This window comes from Stegostoma tigrinum, chromosome 42 (assembly GCF_030684315.1).
Source record: "Stegostoma tigrinum isolate sSteTig4 chromosome 42, sSteTig4.hap1, whole genome shotgun sequence".
NCBI classification, from domain to species: Eukaryota; Metazoa; Chordata; class Chondrichthyes; order Orectolobiformes; family Stegostomatidae; genus Stegostoma; species Stegostoma tigrinum.
This window is the reverse complement of record NC_081395.1, coordinates 13,571,823-13,588,610: the sequence shown is the minus strand read 5'-3', so window position 1 is coordinate 13,588,610 and position 16,788 is coordinate 13,571,823. Positions and strand designations below refer to the sequence as shown.

The 16,788-nt window shown below is 46.4% G+C and overlaps 1 protein-coding gene across 11 annotated transcripts in view; it reads left to right on the top strand.

Annotated features, from left to right (window-relative positions):
- The window catches only part of LOC125449241 (pyruvate carboxylase, mitochondrial-like), a 765,853-nt gene that overhangs the window by 94,701 nt on the left and 654,364 nt on the right, over positions 1-16,788 (top strand). Inside the window, exon 1 of one of the 11 annotated variants that reach the window (XM_059641567.1) lies at positions 13,711-13,730. The exons of the other annotated variants lie outside the window; for them this stretch is intronic. The gene's annotated coding sequence lies outside the window, so the exon portion shown is untranslated. Of the gene's footprint in view, positions 1-13,710; positions 13,731-16,788 lie in introns of those variants that run through there. 11 annotated transcript variants of the gene reach the window in all.

Here is a 16,788-nt window from a genome sequence, read left to right as displayed (position 1 = left end):
AAGGTGGTGGCATAGTGTCATGTCACTTTTTGAATTTGAATTCAGTTAAAAACCTGGATTAAAAAGCTAACCCAATGTCGATTGTTGTAGGGGGAAAAAAAACCTGGTCGGCTAATGCCCTTTCTATTTTAGGGAAGGAAATGTGCCATTCTTACCTGTTGGCTTACGTGTGACTGCAGACCCATGGCAACGTGGTTGAGTCTGAACTGATCTCTGGGCAGTTAGGAATGGGCAATTAAATATTGTCCTCACCAGCAACATCCATGTCTTGTGAATAAATAACAGAAAAACCACCCTTTGAAATGGCTGAGCAAGCCAGGCATCTCAAATCCAGTTCATGATGGGCAGTAGGTCTGTATTTATGAGTGAATAATTTATAACAGTCTTGATGTAATTTATTCTAAACTGTTCAAACTATTTTTTGTTTAGATGAATGAGATGACTGCCTTGTGGATGTTATGGTGGCTCAGTGGTTAGCACTGCTGCCTCACAACACCTGAGTATCGCATTTGATTCCAGTCTCAGGCGACTGTCTGTGCGGAGTTTTCATGTTCTCCCTGTGTCTGCATTTGTTTCTACCAGGTGCTTGGGTTTCCTCTCTCAGGATTGATTTTTGGCCATGCTAAGTTGACCTGTAGCGTTCAGCAATTTGCATGCTAGGTGGGAAATGCAAGGATGGGGTGGGGGTGTGGAGATACTACAGGGTTGGGGTAGCATGCTCTTTGGAAGATCACTGCAACTTTTTTGGGCCAAATGGCTGCCTTCTGCACTGTGTAGGGGTTCTGTGATGGTAGGACAAACTGCTTTTGATCAGATTGTTTGAACTGAGAAGGGTTCAAAGGTTGCAGGGGAGCACAAAAGGAGCTTGTTGCATGTACTGCCCTCCGGGGTGAGACTGAAGTCATTGGCAGCCTTCCCCCAAGGGAAGTGATACATTGAAAATGCTTGTCCAGGCAATGGGTTAGCAACAGGGAGGCATTTGTTGTCGTACTTGAGAACTGAAAACGATGTTGCTGCAACAGAACTTAAAGCTCCAGACTGTGATGCTGAGCAAATATTTAGTGCATACTTAATTGAAGTTGAACTGCATGCACATTACTAGCAGTGTGGCTCGGGAAGATTCTGATAACAAACCCCTTGCTCATTTGCAGCATTTTCTTGTCAAACTAGCTTTGCCATCACCCCCTCTAGTCAGATGGAAGATAATTGCTTGAATCAAGAATTCTTGCTGGATTTGAAACTGAAATCTTAATCATGAAACATCAATCCTTTTTGTGATGCAAGAATTTCTATCATAATGGGTGGTCTGTATCTCGCTTTACCTTTGCTTCCTACAGTACACAGTCGGCTCAGTAGATAGCACTGTTGCTCTGAATCACAAGGTTCTGGCTTCAAATCCCACTCCAGAGTTTGAGTGCTTACAAACCAGGACTGGCATTCGGGTGTATGCCAAAGATCTCATAACATTAATTTGAAGATTGGCAAGGGAGCTTTCCCTGGGATCCTGTCCAGTATCAATCCCTCAAATCCACATCATAAAGCCCCAGAATATCTAGTCTTACTGTCACTGTTAATCACATTCATGATTATAAAATGTAGCAGGCGTATGGATATTTGATTGTGATTGTCAGAAGCAGAAATAGAATTGAATATTACAGCAGGGCGGTTAGGCTGCAATTATATGGGGCATTGGTGAAGTGCATCTGGATTATTGTACACCATTTTGATCACCTTTGTATAAAGAAGAATGTAATGCAGTGGAAGCTGGGGTCCTTACAAGGTGGAATCTCTTCTGGGAGATTCTAGAAGTAGGGATGATTGTTTCAAGCTAACAGGTCATCTATTTAAAGTGCAGATAGGGAGGAAATTTTTTTTTCCTGCTGAGAGTTGTAAGTCTTTGAAACTCAACTTGCAGTAGCTGTTGAGCAAGAGAGTCTTTAGAACATAGAACAGTACAGCACAGAACAGGCCCTTCAGCCCACGATGTTGTGCCGACCATTGATCCTCATGTATGCACCCTCAAATTCTGTGACCATATGCATGTCCAGCAGTCTCTTAAATGACCCCAATGACCTTGCTTCCATAACTGCTGCTGGCAACGCATTCCATGCTCTCACAACTCTCTGTGTAAAGAACCCGCCTCTGACATCCCCTCTATACTTTCCTCCAACCAGCTTAAAACTATGACCCCTCGTGCTAGCCATTTCTGCCCTGGGAAATAGTCTCTGGCTATCAACTCTATCTATGCCTCTCATTATCTTGTATACCTCAATTAGGTCCCCTCTCCTCCTCCTTTTCTCCAATGAAAAGAGACCGAGCTCAGTCAACCTCTCTTCATAGGATAAGCCCTCCAGTCCAGGCAGCATCCTGGTAAACCTCCTCTGAACCCTGTCCAAAGCATCCACATCTTTCCTATAATAGGGCGACCAGAACTGGACACAGTGTTCCAAGTGCGGGCTAACCAAAGTTTCATAGAGCTGCAATAAGATCTCACGACTCTTAAACTCAATCCCCCTGTTAATGAAAGCCAAAACACCATATGCTTTCTTAACAACCCTGTCCACTTGGGTGGCCATTTTAAGGGATCTATGTATCTGCACACCAAGATCCCTCTGTTCCTCCACACTGCCAAGAATCCTATCCTTAATCCTGTACTCGGCTTTCAACTTCGACCTTCCAAAATGCATCACCTCGCATTTCGCCAGGTTGAACTCCATCTGCCACCTTTCAGCCCATCTCTGCATCCTGTCAATGTCCCACTGCAGCCTACAACAGCCCTCTATACTGTCAACGACACCTCCGACCTTCATGTCGTCTGCAAACTTGCTGACTCATCCTTCAATTCCCTCATCCAAGTCATTAATAAAAATTACAAACAGTAGAGGCCCAAGGACATAGCCCTGTGGAACACCACTCACCACTGACTTTCAGGCAGAATATTTTCCTTCTACTACCACTCGCTGCCTTCTGTTGGCCAGCCAGTTCTATATCCAGACAGCTAAGTTCCCCTGTATCCCATTCCTCCTGACCTTCTGAATGAGCCTACCATGGGGAACCTTATCAAATGCCTTACTGAAGTCCATATACACCACATCCACAGCTCGACCCTCATCAACTTTTCTAGTCACACCCTCAAAGAACTCTAAGGTTTGTGAGGCATGACCTGCCCCTTACAAAGCCGTGTTGACTGCATTTGATCAAGCCATGCTCTTCCAGATGGTCATAAATCCTATCCCTCAGAATCCTTTCTAACACCTTGCAGACGACAGACGTGTCTTTGAATGTTTTGAAATCAGATGAGCAAGGGGATGAAAGATTCGGGGATGGGGGAGAATGTGAAACAACCAGTTCAGCCATGAGCAGGCTTGAGGGACTAAGCGAATTTCTTCTCTTTCCTCATTCCGGGAGGTTTACAGCTGCCCAGTTCTCACAGTTAATTGAGGTCTGATTTGCCTGAATTTGGCCCATATCCCTCGGAGCTGTCTAATCCATGTACCTGTCCAAATGTTTCCTAAATAAAAAATTTGTACTTGCTTCCACCACTACCTCCTGGTAGCCTATTCCAGACACTCATCCCTACCTGTGTGGGGGAAGGGGGGTAACATTGCCCCTTTGGATACATTTGTACCTGTCCTCTCCCATCTTAAACCTATGCCCTCTAGCTATTAGACTCCTGTACCATGAGGAAAAGCTGTTGGCTGTCTGCATTATCTATACCTAATGATTCTATAGACTGCTATAAGGCCACCCCTCAGCCTGCTATGCTCCAGGAGGCGGGGGGAGGAGGGGGCGGGGAAATGTCCCAGCCTTTCCTCATAACTCAAACTTCCAGTCCAGTGGTATCTTAGTAAATCCTTTTTGTGCTCTTTCTAGTTTAATAATATCCTTTCGATGTAGGGTGACCAGAACTGTGTGCGGTACTCCAATGTGGCCTTAACAATGTCTTATACAGCTGCAACAAGACATCCATACTCTTATACTCAGCACAACAAAGTAAGAAGCTGGATGAACACAACAGGCCTAGGAGCACAAAAGCTGACGTTTCGGGCCTTCTCTGATGAAGGGTCTAGGCCCGAAACATCAGCTTTTGTGCTCCTAGGATGCTGCTTTGCCTGCTGTGTTCATCCAGCTTCACACTTTGTTGTCTTGGATTCTCCAGCATCTGCAGTTCCCATTATCTCTTGTACTCAGCAGTCTGACTGAAGAAAGCAGTCATTGTGAAAACATTCTTCACCACCTTGCCTATCTGTGACTCCACGTTTGCAGGAGTATCATTGTATATTTGAGGAATTAGCTGTGTTTGTAGCAGTGTCTGCTCGTGGTGGCTTACCCTCAAACAGGAAAGCCGTTAACCCTGTAAGGATCTGGGAAAGAAAGGCTTGTATTTAAGCCAGCCCTGGGAAGGGTTTCCATAGTGCGCTGCCTCCAGTGAATCACTTTGAGATACAATGACAGATGGCATTGGTACTCCGTAATGGGATTGCAGTGGAAAGGTGGTCTGCTGAGCGCCACTGCGAATTTGGCCAGTCTATATGACCCAAATGAAACTTGAGGTTTTATGCCAATGCTACTTGTCTCTCACTGTGCTGTTCATTCACCCTGATACCTCGGGAAAGCACCGTAGTACAGTGGAAATTTATGCCTTGCTGATGGGCTGAAGTCTCCAGAGTGGGGCACAAACCCTCAGCCTCCTGATTCAGATGAGCGAGAGAGACAGTGCCACACGTTCATGCCCGAATAACTGTTGACAGAATTTGGTTTTCTTCTCACTCAAGGTACTCGGTCAGGAGCATTAGGGTGACGTCAGGCCCTTCCCTGCTGAGAGAATATTGCAAAGGCCTCAGTCATCTCTTGGTTTATTCATGGGAAACAAATGTCCCCAGCTGGGCTAGCATTTATTGCCTATCCTCAGTTGCTCTTAGTGAATGCAGTTGTTCAAGAAACCTTGAACCACTGCATACCATGTAGTGCTCATGTATACTTGTATTGCTGTCAGGGAGGGAGTTCCAGGGACAGTGAAGAAATGGCCAGTATGGCTCCAAGCTGAAATGGAGTGTGTAGATTGAAGTAGTAGAATTTGAATTTATTCCCATAAGTTCACTTGCTGCCTCAGTCACGCCGGTAGATCTTTCTTTCTGGTTTGGAAGGTGCAGTTACAGGAGCTTGGGTAAATTGTTGCAGTGCGTCCTGTAGGTGATACACACTGCTGTTACTGTGGTTGAGAGAGTGACTGTTGAAGATGGTGGCTAGGATGCCCATCAATTGGGACGACTTTGCTCTAGGTGACATCCAGCTGTTTAAGTGTTGTTGAAACTGCCCTTATTCAGGCAAACAGGGGGTTTGGGAGGGCAGGGGTGTTGTATTCTGTTGCACTCCTGACTTGTGCTTTGTAGGTAATGGGGAACACAGGAGGTGAGTTGGTCGTTGCAGAACTCCCAATCACTGACCTGCCATTTGTAGCCTCTGTATCTCTGTATTTGTCAACAGTAATCACTAAGACAACATTAACCATGAATGTGATAGCTGAAGGAGGGACAGCGATCTGAAGACAGGCTGGAATAGTGAGCAAAGAATGGAGACATTCATTTCCAAATGAATGTCTTGCAAAACGGTACTCTTAGAATGGCAAATGCACTGCACACTTTACACTAGATTATATGACTACGGAGTGCTGGAGGTGACCAGCTCCTTGTTTCAAAGGCATCTTTGCACCCACACATGTCCTTTTATTCAAGCCCTTCCCTTTTGCAGCCCACATTTGAGGAGTCCTGTACTTCTGGTCCTTATCTTGCATTTAAAGAGCTGAAACCCAGCTCTAGAGCCTGAGGCCAGGCACTGTTTGTCTGGCCGTGGAGGATTTATCTAGCTGTACCTTGCCAGTCTGTGACACGGCTGAATTTCAGCTCGAATGCTGATTAACTTCATTCTGTGAGTGTGTGTTCAGTAATTTGTGCTGTACTTGACCCGCCCACCAATGTTTGAGAGTGGTTTGTAAGTGTTTTTTTTCAATGCTGCCATGAAATGTGGGCGTTTCAGGCAATACCAGCCCTTGTTACCATCCCCCTCATTGAGCTGAGGTCACTTCAAAGTGTCCACCCCATTGCTGTGGGTCTGAGGTCACATGCAGGCAAGACCAGGTAAGGACGACAGATTTCCCTCCTTTCAAGGGGCACTAATGGACGAGATGGGCTTTTAGGACCGTCAATGATGATCGTCTGAGTCATCATCGGCAATTTCGACCAAATGTGAGTTTTTTTGACAGCAATATTCAAATTCTGCACCATGCAGCAACTCACGACTTTTGAATTGGATTAGCCTTATTGTCACGTGCTCAGATGAGCACAGTGAAAGTTTTACAAGTCATCACTTACAGTGCCATTTTAGATACAAGATTGTTCAGTAAAAGCTCTTTTGTTGGGGGACACGGTGGGGGAAAGAAAATTCAGAAAAGTAAAGAAATTAAGAAATCCAGCATTGCAGGTCACAGGAATAAATGAGAAAAATAGAGAAATAAAATGTTCAGGATAATAGTCTTTCCCATCCAGTTCACACTGGCACATTGCCTCTCATGTGCTTTGGGCGTTGAATGACCTTGAGGCTGGAGGTCCACACTGAGGCCACGCCGGGTTGAAAGACCGCCTCAGGCAGCCGGAAAACTGACATCGAGCAGTTGAGACTGCCACACTGTGCCGGGAGAGTGCCACACCACGTGGAGAGGAAGCCACGCTTGGCTGAGAGGAATGCCAGGCTGATAGGATGGCACACTGGGCTGAGAAGACCACTTGCCGGGTCAGCGGTGCGACTGAGAATTGATGTCCACGCTGGGGCTGGGAGTGCATGATGTAAACTGTGTCGTTTCTAATTTAAGAATCAGAAGCTCCTGGGTTCCAGCTCCGTTCCAAAGATGTGAACCTACGATCCAAGCCAGCAGGCCCAGCCCAAAAATGAAGGAGGGCTGAACTGTCAAAGGTGTGGATTTGACCTGCGTCATTCACCAGTGGGTAGGGAGCTTTGGGATAGAAGGCCTCCAATCTACTGTGAGGAAAATAGCAGTGGGGAGTTCTCCAGTGTCCTGACCCGTGTTCAAGAAGGATTTGGAGGTTGATGGTTAACCTCTTTTGCCAAGTTTTGGTCACATTGGCACTGAAGGCTCAGTTTGAAAGTAAGGGGTAAGATTGGGAAGAGGAGAATTTTTCTTCTGAGAGTAGTGAGTGTTTGGAACTCTCTTCTCAGACTATAGTAGAGGTGTGGTCATAGAGTGCTTTTGATGTTGGATTTAAACATGGGAGCCTGGTGTTGTTGGGGGTTGAGGTGACAATGTGGCATAGAGGCCACACTCCAGCCAAGCCACTATCTTCCTGAATGGCAAAGCCAGTAAAAAGAACCCTAGCACTCAACTCTGCACTGGTGGTTCCTGTTTGCACCAACCTTGGCCATTTGAGGATTGGGACAGGTCTCAAATCCAGAGCTCCTGACTCTGGAGTAGGACCCGTGGACCGCTCCACCAGGAGACTCTGTGCCTGGCACTTAGTCTGGGATTGAGCGATCAGAAGATTTGAATGAAGAACAATGCTCTCACTGCAAGACAGGATTTGAGCAAAGGACTATTTAAGGTTTTATTTTTGCTCGTATGTCTGTGTCACACAGCATCCACGAGCCATGGGAGACACATGCACGCACACACCAGACAACTTAATCCCCTGTGTTCCCCTACTAGTGACATGTTCTGAGCAGCACACCTTGGCTGGTTTACCCACCTACCTTACATGCCGGATATGACACCCCCCCCCCCCCCCCCCACCCCACAACAACCACAGACAAACCCTGTTATTAGAACTGTGTGAAGCTGGATGAACACAGCAGGTCAAGCAGCATCTAGGAGCTGAAAAGCTTGACATTTCGGGTCTGGACCCTTCTTCAGAAGAATCTCAAGCTTTCCTGCTCCTCTGCTGGTTGGTCTGCTGTGTTCATCTAGCTGTCCGCCTTGTTATCTCAGATTCTGCAGCATCGGCAGTTCCTACTATCTCTATTATTAGTATTGTTGAATTCTTGCTGTGGGACAGTGTAAGCTGATCAGTAGAAATTCCAGCTTTCGCCAAGCTGGTGCTGTTAAGGTGGTAGCTGCTGGTTGAAACTTGGAATTATTAAAAATTAATAAAGAGCTTGGAATCCAATCCAGTTGCAACCTTAAAGTGCAGTGCATACTGGTCACCTGTTGCAAAATTCTCCCACCATGGGAACCACTGAGGTTGAAAGCATTCCTGTCACATTCTGCAGGTCACTGCTTTTTAAACTCTGTCCTACCTGTGACACTGTTTTAATGACTTGGATTTTGTGTGGCCGCAGAGTGAAGATTGCTGTGTTTGACCTGAAGAAAGGCCCTTGTACAGGTTGTAATTTAAACTCCGCACTGGCCGAGTCAGTTCATTGTGTTTCAGCCAGTTCATGCTGCATTGGACTGCTTTCTTTCCCACCTCCCCCCCCCCCCCTCCCCCCTCTGCCTTTCTGTCTCCTCCTAGTCCTCCTCCTGCCCACTTCCCCCCCCCCCCCCCCAACTGAAATCCCTGTCTCTGCCTCTCACTTGCTGAATCCCCATCAATACCCACCCTCCCGCACTCATTTTCTGTCCCCGGCCATGGACAGTGAGCCCCTCTATACCTCCCTTTCCCCAATAGGACAGTTTGAACCCGAGCTACCCACTGGCAGCAAGCTCCACCCTCACACCCCCCCCCCCCGCCACCCCACATGCACGCGCACACCTTGTGCAACGTAGATATTGCCACTACTGACTCGTGCCTGGATCTTGCTGAATATTGATTTGGAAATAGTATTTCGTTAACTGCACTAACACAAGTGCCTCAGATCCATGCTTTTGTACTGACTTACAAATTTGCATTGCCTTAGCTTTCCCAATTTCTGAAGTGTTTCTTATCTTCAGATGGTCTATCTCTACTGTTCCCTTCACAGATCCCATTTATGGGGATAGACTGTCACCGAATACTTGGTATAATGCCACTGACTCTCACACTTACTTTGATTTATGTTTTCGTATTTCCCTTAATTAAATTGTTTTTGATGTTCTTCCATTTTCTATTAGGATTCCTTTCCATTCTCCCACTTCTGCTTCTCCACTTGTATCCATTCAGATGATGCTACTTTGTCATACTGTCCCTTCCAATACGTTTCCTTTTTCCCCTCAATGCAGCAATCCAACTCACTGTTAATAAAATGTGAGGCTGGATGAACACAGCAGGCCCAGCAGCATCTCAGGAGCACAAAAGCTGACGTTTCGGGCCTAGACCCTTCATCAGAGAGGGGGATGGAGTGAGGGTTCTGGAATAAATAGGGAGAGAGGGGGAGGCGGACTGAAGATGGAGAGAAAAGAAGATAGGTACGGAGGGGAGCCTGCTGTGTTCATCCAGCCTCACATTTTATTATCTTGGATTCTCCAGCATCTGCAGTTCCCATTATCACTGTTGTTAATGTTGCCTTTGATCTTGCCTGTACCTTTTTTTAGTACATTTCTGCCTGTGCCCCTTTCCAACCTGACTGAATGGGTTCCTGCCAGAAGTTGGATATATTATCCTTGACCAATCCTAATCCACCACCTCTGTTTCTGTAACCTCCAGCATGAAGCTGCCATAGCCAACGTTGCTATCTCGTCCATGTGCATTCTGTTGCTTTGGAACATTTCCGAAGGTGCGTTTTTTTTCTTTCTGTGGTACCCAGCTCCTCCCCGATCACTGCTACCTCTCCAGCTTTTGCAGCAGCACCTATCAGTGGAAAGAAAGGCGCACTGTCCAAGACCCCAAATGTTTGGGAAGTGACTTCCTTGTAATTCAGTATACCTTATTCGCTGGTGGCAATGTGATACCCCCTACAGTAGGGAGACCATGTACAGACTGGCTGGCTGCTTCACAGGTGGCCTCCTTTTCCGTCCACAAGCATGTGTTTTCTGGTGTCTGTAATTTAATTTTTTTTTAGTGTGGGACTTGGGCCGGCATTCGTTTCCTGTCTCCAAGTGCCTATGAACTGACCGGTCCCAGCAGGTGGTGGAGATTCAACCCCATTGTTGTGGCTCTGTAGTTGCATGTGGGTCAGACTGAGCGAGGGTGGGAAATTTCCTTCTCAAATTAGTAACACAGGTGGAGCAATCCTTGGTGATAGGGTCTATGGCCACCTTGATTGGTGCAAGAATGAAAAAAAGAACAGCCTTTATTGTCACATAGGTGGGCAATACGGCGATGGGTCTGGGTGGGATGCCTGGAGGGTCGGTATGGACTTGTTGGGCCAAAGGGCCTGTTTCCACTTTGTAAGGATTCTATGGGGTGGCTCGGTGGTTAGCACTGCTGCCTCACAGGTGCCAGGGACCCAGGTTCGATTCCACCCTCTGGCAACTGTCTGTGTGGAGTTTGCACGCACTGCCCGTGTCTGTGTGGGTTTCCTCCAGGTGCTCTGGTTTCCTTCCACAGTCCAAAGATGTGCAGGCTAGGTGGCCTGGCCATGCTAAATTGCCCGTACTGTTCAGGGATATATAGATTAGGTGGGGAATGGTTCGGAGTGGGATGCTGTGAGGTTCGGTGCAGCCTTGTTGTGCTTGAAGGGCCTGTTTCCACACTGGAGAGATTCTATGAAATCTGTGAAATATGCTCTGAGTATAGTAAAATCTTTAAACGTCACTAATTAGATACAAAAGTACCTAGGCACAGCTTCTTTTGCAACAAGATTTGTTACAGAAATAAAATATCCAGCATTACAGGAAAGAATTCAGTATAGCAGAATATGCTGGCACTTCAGCTTTCAGACTGCACTGGGCCTTGGCTCCACACAGCACAAGATCACACCTCATGCTGGGAGACTGGGAAGGTCGCCGCACTGGAGGCCCCTGTAGGAGGGGGCCACTGCACTGGGTTGGGACGTTGCCATGTCAATGCCAGGAGGTCAGGAGGTTGCCATGCCACACCAGGAGAGTGAAAGGAAGCTATGCTACACTGGGAGGACACAGTGCCAGGCCTGGAATCGTCTCTCCTCGTTGGTTAATGAGTAGTGCCTCCCCTTTTGACTGGTACTTTAAACTCAATGTTGCTTCTAGAAGGCTGTACTGATTTTTGGCTTGCGACCTCTTTGTTATTTTGAATCTTTCCTCTGTCCTTTCATTTTGGTGCCTGTTGCTTTTGGGCTGGTCATGATCGTGTCCTAGATACCTCTAGTGCACATACCTCTTTTTTTTGTTCCTTTGCCTGCCTCATTATTGCCTTTTCTCGTGAATGAATCTCTCCAGTCTTTCCATCACTGACCTTACCTTCGAACGTAGAACATAGAACAGTACAGCACAGAACAGGCTCTTCAGCCCACAATGTTGTGCCGACCATTGATCCTCATGTATGCACCCTCAAATTTCTGTGACCATATGCATGTCCAGCAGTCTCTTAAATGTCCCCAATGACCTTGCTTCCACATCTGCTGCTGGCAACGCACATAAGGTGGAGGAAGCTAGGGTCAAGTTCAGCTAGAGAGGATTACACGCAGGCGAGGAAGGAGCTCAAAAATGGTCTGAGGAGAGCCAGGAGGGAGCACGAGAAAGGCTTGGCAGAACGGATTAGGGAGAACACAAAGGCATTTTACACTTATGTGAGGAATGAGAGAATGGTCAAAGAAAGAGTAGGGCCGATCAGGGATAGCATAGTGAATTTGTGTGTGGAGTCTGAGGAGGTAGGGGAAGCCCAAAATGAGTTTTTTGCTTCTGTCTTTACGAAATAAACGAACTTTGTAGTGAATGAAACCTTTGAAGAGCAGGTGTGCATGCTGGAATGGATAGAGATAGAGGAAGCTGATGTGCTGAAAATTTTGTCAAACATTAAGATTGACAAGTCGCCAGGCCCGGACTAGATTTGTCCTTGGCTGCTTTAGAAAACGAGAAATGCAATTGCTTCGCCACTCGTGAAGATCTTTGCATCCTCGCTCTCCACTGGAGTCGTACCTGAGGACTGGAGAGAGGCAAATGTAATTTCTCTCTTCAAGAAAGGAAATAGGGAAATCCCCGGCAATTACAGACCAGTAAGTCTCATGTCTGTCGTCTGCAAGGTGTTAGAAAGGATTCTGAGGGATAGGATTTATGACCATCTGGAAGAGCATGGCTTGATTGGTCGCCCTATTATAGGAAAGATGTGGATGCTTTGGAGAGGGTTCAGAGGAGGTTTACCAGGATGCTGCCTGGACTGGAGGGCTTATCTTATGAAGAGAGGTTGACTGAGCTCGGACTTTCATCATTGGAGAAAACGAGGAGGAGAGGGGACCTAATTAAGGTATACAAGATAATGAGAGGCATAGATAGAGTTGATAGAGAATATTTCCCAGGACAGAAAAGGCTAACACGCGGGGTCATAGTTTTAAGCTGGTTGGAGGAAAGTATAGAGGGGATGTCAGAGGCGGGTTCTTTACACAAAGAGTTGTGAGAGACCTTACCTTGTGTTCTTCCTATTCACCCCCATTTCTCCTTCCCTTCTGCCCAGTTCCATGGAAATCTCAGACTGGAACCATTGCTGCCAGGATGTTACATGCCTTTCATATTTCTGCCAACCGCAGCATTTCACTTCCAAATAATCCTTTTTTTTCTTTATTCATTCTTGGAATGAGGGTGTCGGTGGCTAGATCAGCTTTCATTGCCCATCCCTAATTGCCCTGAGGGTAGTTAAGATTCAGCCACATTGCTGTGGGTCTGGAGTCATATGTAGACCAGACCAGGTAAGGATGGAGGCTTCCTTCCCTAAAGGATATTAGTGAACCAGATGCGGCGTGATCCTTCCCAGCACTGCACACTTGGCGACCTCTGAGCTGGGGGAGTTTGAAATATTTGGTTGTAGACAGTTTGCCTGAAAGAGTCAAAGGGTATTCTGGCATAGGCGGGAAAGTGGAGTTGTGGTCACAGTTTAGTCAGCCATGATTTTATTGAATGGCGTAGCAGGATTGTGGGCCCAAATGGCTGCCTACTTGCTTGTAAATCTTAAATCTTAAATTTGTGGCATCCGTTGCACGTTTACTTGTTTCCCATCTTCCTTCAAGTCCAGGGCATTGTTCTGATAGGACCTTTTGTACTGTTTGTGATTCATTCCCCAGCTCATTTTGAGGCTTATATTTTGGCCTAATTATCTGCTTCTCATTCTCCTGCTCACCTGTGCTTTGTGTAGCCCGGTGGTAACTCTGTCTCTTACTGCTGTGTAGGTTTGCCAGGAAAGCAGTGCATTTGATAATCCTTTCAACCCTGACCTTTTCCATTCATCTTAATGTCAAATATTGATTGCTCTGCTCTTATCGTGGGCCACTTCAATTTATTGCAAGTCTGGACTCTATGCACGCACTCCACCCCCTCCCCTGATGACAAAACAATGTGTACTCCAAAGGTCAGACAAGAAACCATATTGATGTTTATACTGAAGTAGAACTTTGCTACTATTTAGCAGACAGCGTGAGAAGATTAGACCCAGGGTTAGTCAAGCCTGAAGAGACAGTTAAGTTGGTTCTGACATTGGAGCTCCCACTGACCTGTTCATGCCTCTCCCCTGTGGGATGCAGGGGGCATTTTGCGAATTGAACCGAGAACAGTTTTTTTAAAAGAAAAAAATTAATTCACAGCAAGTGGGTGTAGCTGGCTGGGCCAGCATTTATTGCCCACAGGATAGCTAAGACTTCACCACGTTGATGTGGGCCTGCAGTCACATAGGCCAAACCAGGTAAGGATGGCAGTTATCTTGCAGTCAATGAAAGCAGTGAGTCTGCTGGATGTTTCCAATAATCGACAACACTTCTTGATGGACATCACCAGACTCTTAATTGCATTTATTGTACTCCAAATCTGCCATCATGTTATAGTGCGATTGCATTGGTCTAGGGATTAATAGTCCATTGGGACATCACCTATATCCCAGTTATTAGGCTAACATGTCCACGTTAATGTACATTTGAAAATTTCAACCCACGCCCAACTCTGGATTGTCAATACCTCGTGTCTCCTTGCACAGACAGCTGAGATACTACTAACAGTATGGGAAATAAAGATAGTCAGCCATTTGGCCCCTTGGGCCCTGCTCCACAGTTGACTAAGGTCATAGCTGACCTTTTAACTCAACATAAATTTCCCATGTCCTTTGGTGCCTTTACTTTTCTAGAAATGTTTCAATCACTGTCTTGAATGCACTCACTGGGACTTCCCCAGGCCGGTAGAGGAGGGAAGTTCGGTGATTAACCACACCATGAAATTCCTCTCCCCTGAGTGCCAGCTACGTACTCTGGGCTGTGACCCCTGTGCCTCCCTCTCTCCAACCCACACATTGTCTACAATGGTGGGAGGTTAAAGAACTCAGAAAGGATCTGGGTGTCATGGTACATGAATTGCTAAACTATAGTATGTAGGTGCAGCATATGATTAGGATGGCAGGTGAATGGAATGTAAAAATAGGCATGTTGTGCTCCAGTTGTCTAGTGCATTGGTGTGGCCGTTCCTGGAGTACAGTGTGCTGTTTTGGTCTCCTTATTTGGAAAGAGGAGATAATTGTGTTTCATTGGAAGGTCTTGTGGCACAGTAGTATTGTCCCTGCCTCAAATTCAGGAGGCCCAGGTTCAAGTCCCACCTATTCCAGAGGTGTACGATAACCTCTTGGGAAGGTTGGTTATAAAACATATATAACTCTGTTGGAAGCAATTCACAGAAAGCTCACTCCATTCATTGATAACAAGGTGTACAGCTGGATAAACACAGCAGGCCAATTAGCATCAGAGGAGCAAGAAAGCTAATGTTGGTCTAAGCCCGAAATGTCAGCTTTCCTGCTCCTCCGATGCTACTTGGCCTGATCCAACCCTACGCCTTGTTATCTCCGATTCTCCAGCATCTGCAGTGCCTGCTATCTCACTCCATTCATTTGGGGTGAAGGTCTTATCTTATAAACAAATTGAACATGTCAGACCTATCCATGGAATGTAGTAAAATAACATTTAATCTTATTGAAACAGTGTCCTGAGAGGAAGTCATAGAGTGGATATAGGTCGATGTTTCCACTGGGGTGTGGTGAGAATGGGGTCGTGGGGACACCATTGAAGGATGAGACATTTCTGATCTGTGGTGATCTACTTTTTTTTTCCTCTCTGAGGATCATTTAACCCAGGGAATTCTCCTCTTTTTCTGAGAGCAGTGGCGGTTGGGGTAGACATGAGTGAGGGAGTATTCCAAGATCTGAGTGAGGGAGTTTTGTTTTGATTTGTGGGAGTCAGCCATTACAGTAGATAAACTGGAAGGTGGAACTGCGGCTATTGCTAGATTAGCCATGATCCCAAATGAACGCCACGGTGGGACCTTGCACATCTTAGCACGACCCACTCTTGCACCTGTTCCCTACTCCTAGGAGACCAGAGAGATGGGGACAGGCAACAGAGGGATTTGAAAGCCAGGAATTTCGGATCAGCAGCGCAGTGAGCACTAGTGAACCTGATGTGCATTGCTCTGGTTTGCCAACTCTGTGTGGCATGTACTATTTAAATGAAGTCTTGTGGAAAAGTGGCAATCCACAGATACGAGGGCTTGTGGGCAAAGGAGCTTTTGTTTCTTGTTGAGTGGTTCCTGAGTTGTGGCTATTGAAAGTACAGCACAGAAACAGACCCTTCAATCCAGTTTGTCAATGTTGACCATGTTCTGAACTGGTCCCAGTTGCCTGCGTTTGCCCCACGTTCCCCCCTCCCAAGGCCTTTCCTATTGATATACCTGTCCAAATTTCTGCTTCTGAAGCGAGTATGGTAAGAATTCTCATCGAGACCGTGTTCGCTCGCTGATATGTGTGGCCGGGTGGTGGGGGGTGGGGGGAGGTCTGGGGGTGGTGGAATCCCATTGCTTTATTCTGAAGCCATCCAAGTATGGACTTAGTTTTACTTGTGTCTCGGAAAGCAGTTTATGGTTTGACTTGTTCCTACAAATCAAACAGCCTTTTGGATTGAGATGTTAAACTGAGACACTCATTACCCTCACCCATGAGGGAATTAGATCCCCTGCCCTCCTTTTAAAGAGAAGTTGGGGAATGTGTCCCTGTTGACGGGAATTTGCTGTGTGCAGGTTGGCTGCAGCATTGTCTGCATTGTGACTGTGTAGCTTATAAAAATGTATGGAAAAGCTCAGGAGGAGGTCTGACAGCATGTGTGGAGAGAAATCAGAACTGGAGCCCTTCACTCAAGTGAGCCCTGAGGAAGGGTCACTGGACTGGAAATGTTAACTGTGATTTTGTTTTCAGAGATGCTGCCAGACCCGCTGAACTCTTCCAGCACTTTTTGTTTGTGTTCCTGATTTCCAGCATCTACAATTCCTTTTATTTTGCATAAAAATGCTCAACTGTGGCTGTAGAGAGCTTTGTGTCCTGAAGTTGTGAAAGTGCTTTCCTGGCAAGTGCGGTCTGGCACCCAACTATTTGCTGGCATAGGTTTTTGAGGCCATGAGAGGGGATTATTTTTTAAATTCTTCACAACTGCAGCAGTAAACGGTGCGTTTTAACCCATTTCAAGGAAATGCAGTTGTGACTGCCTTGGAACAGATCAGCGGCTTGTATTGCCTGTCAAAATTGAACTAGTTGTTCTTGTTTGCTGTTTTATTTACTGTTGATGAACTGGTTAAGCTCTTGGAACACTAAAATTGTTTTGCAACGATTTGCATTACACCTCCCCCACCCGCTTCATCCTTGTGCATGTGTTGGCCTTGTATCCAGTAAAATGCAGTTTTGGCGACACACCTCCTCCCCACCTCCAACTTGCCTG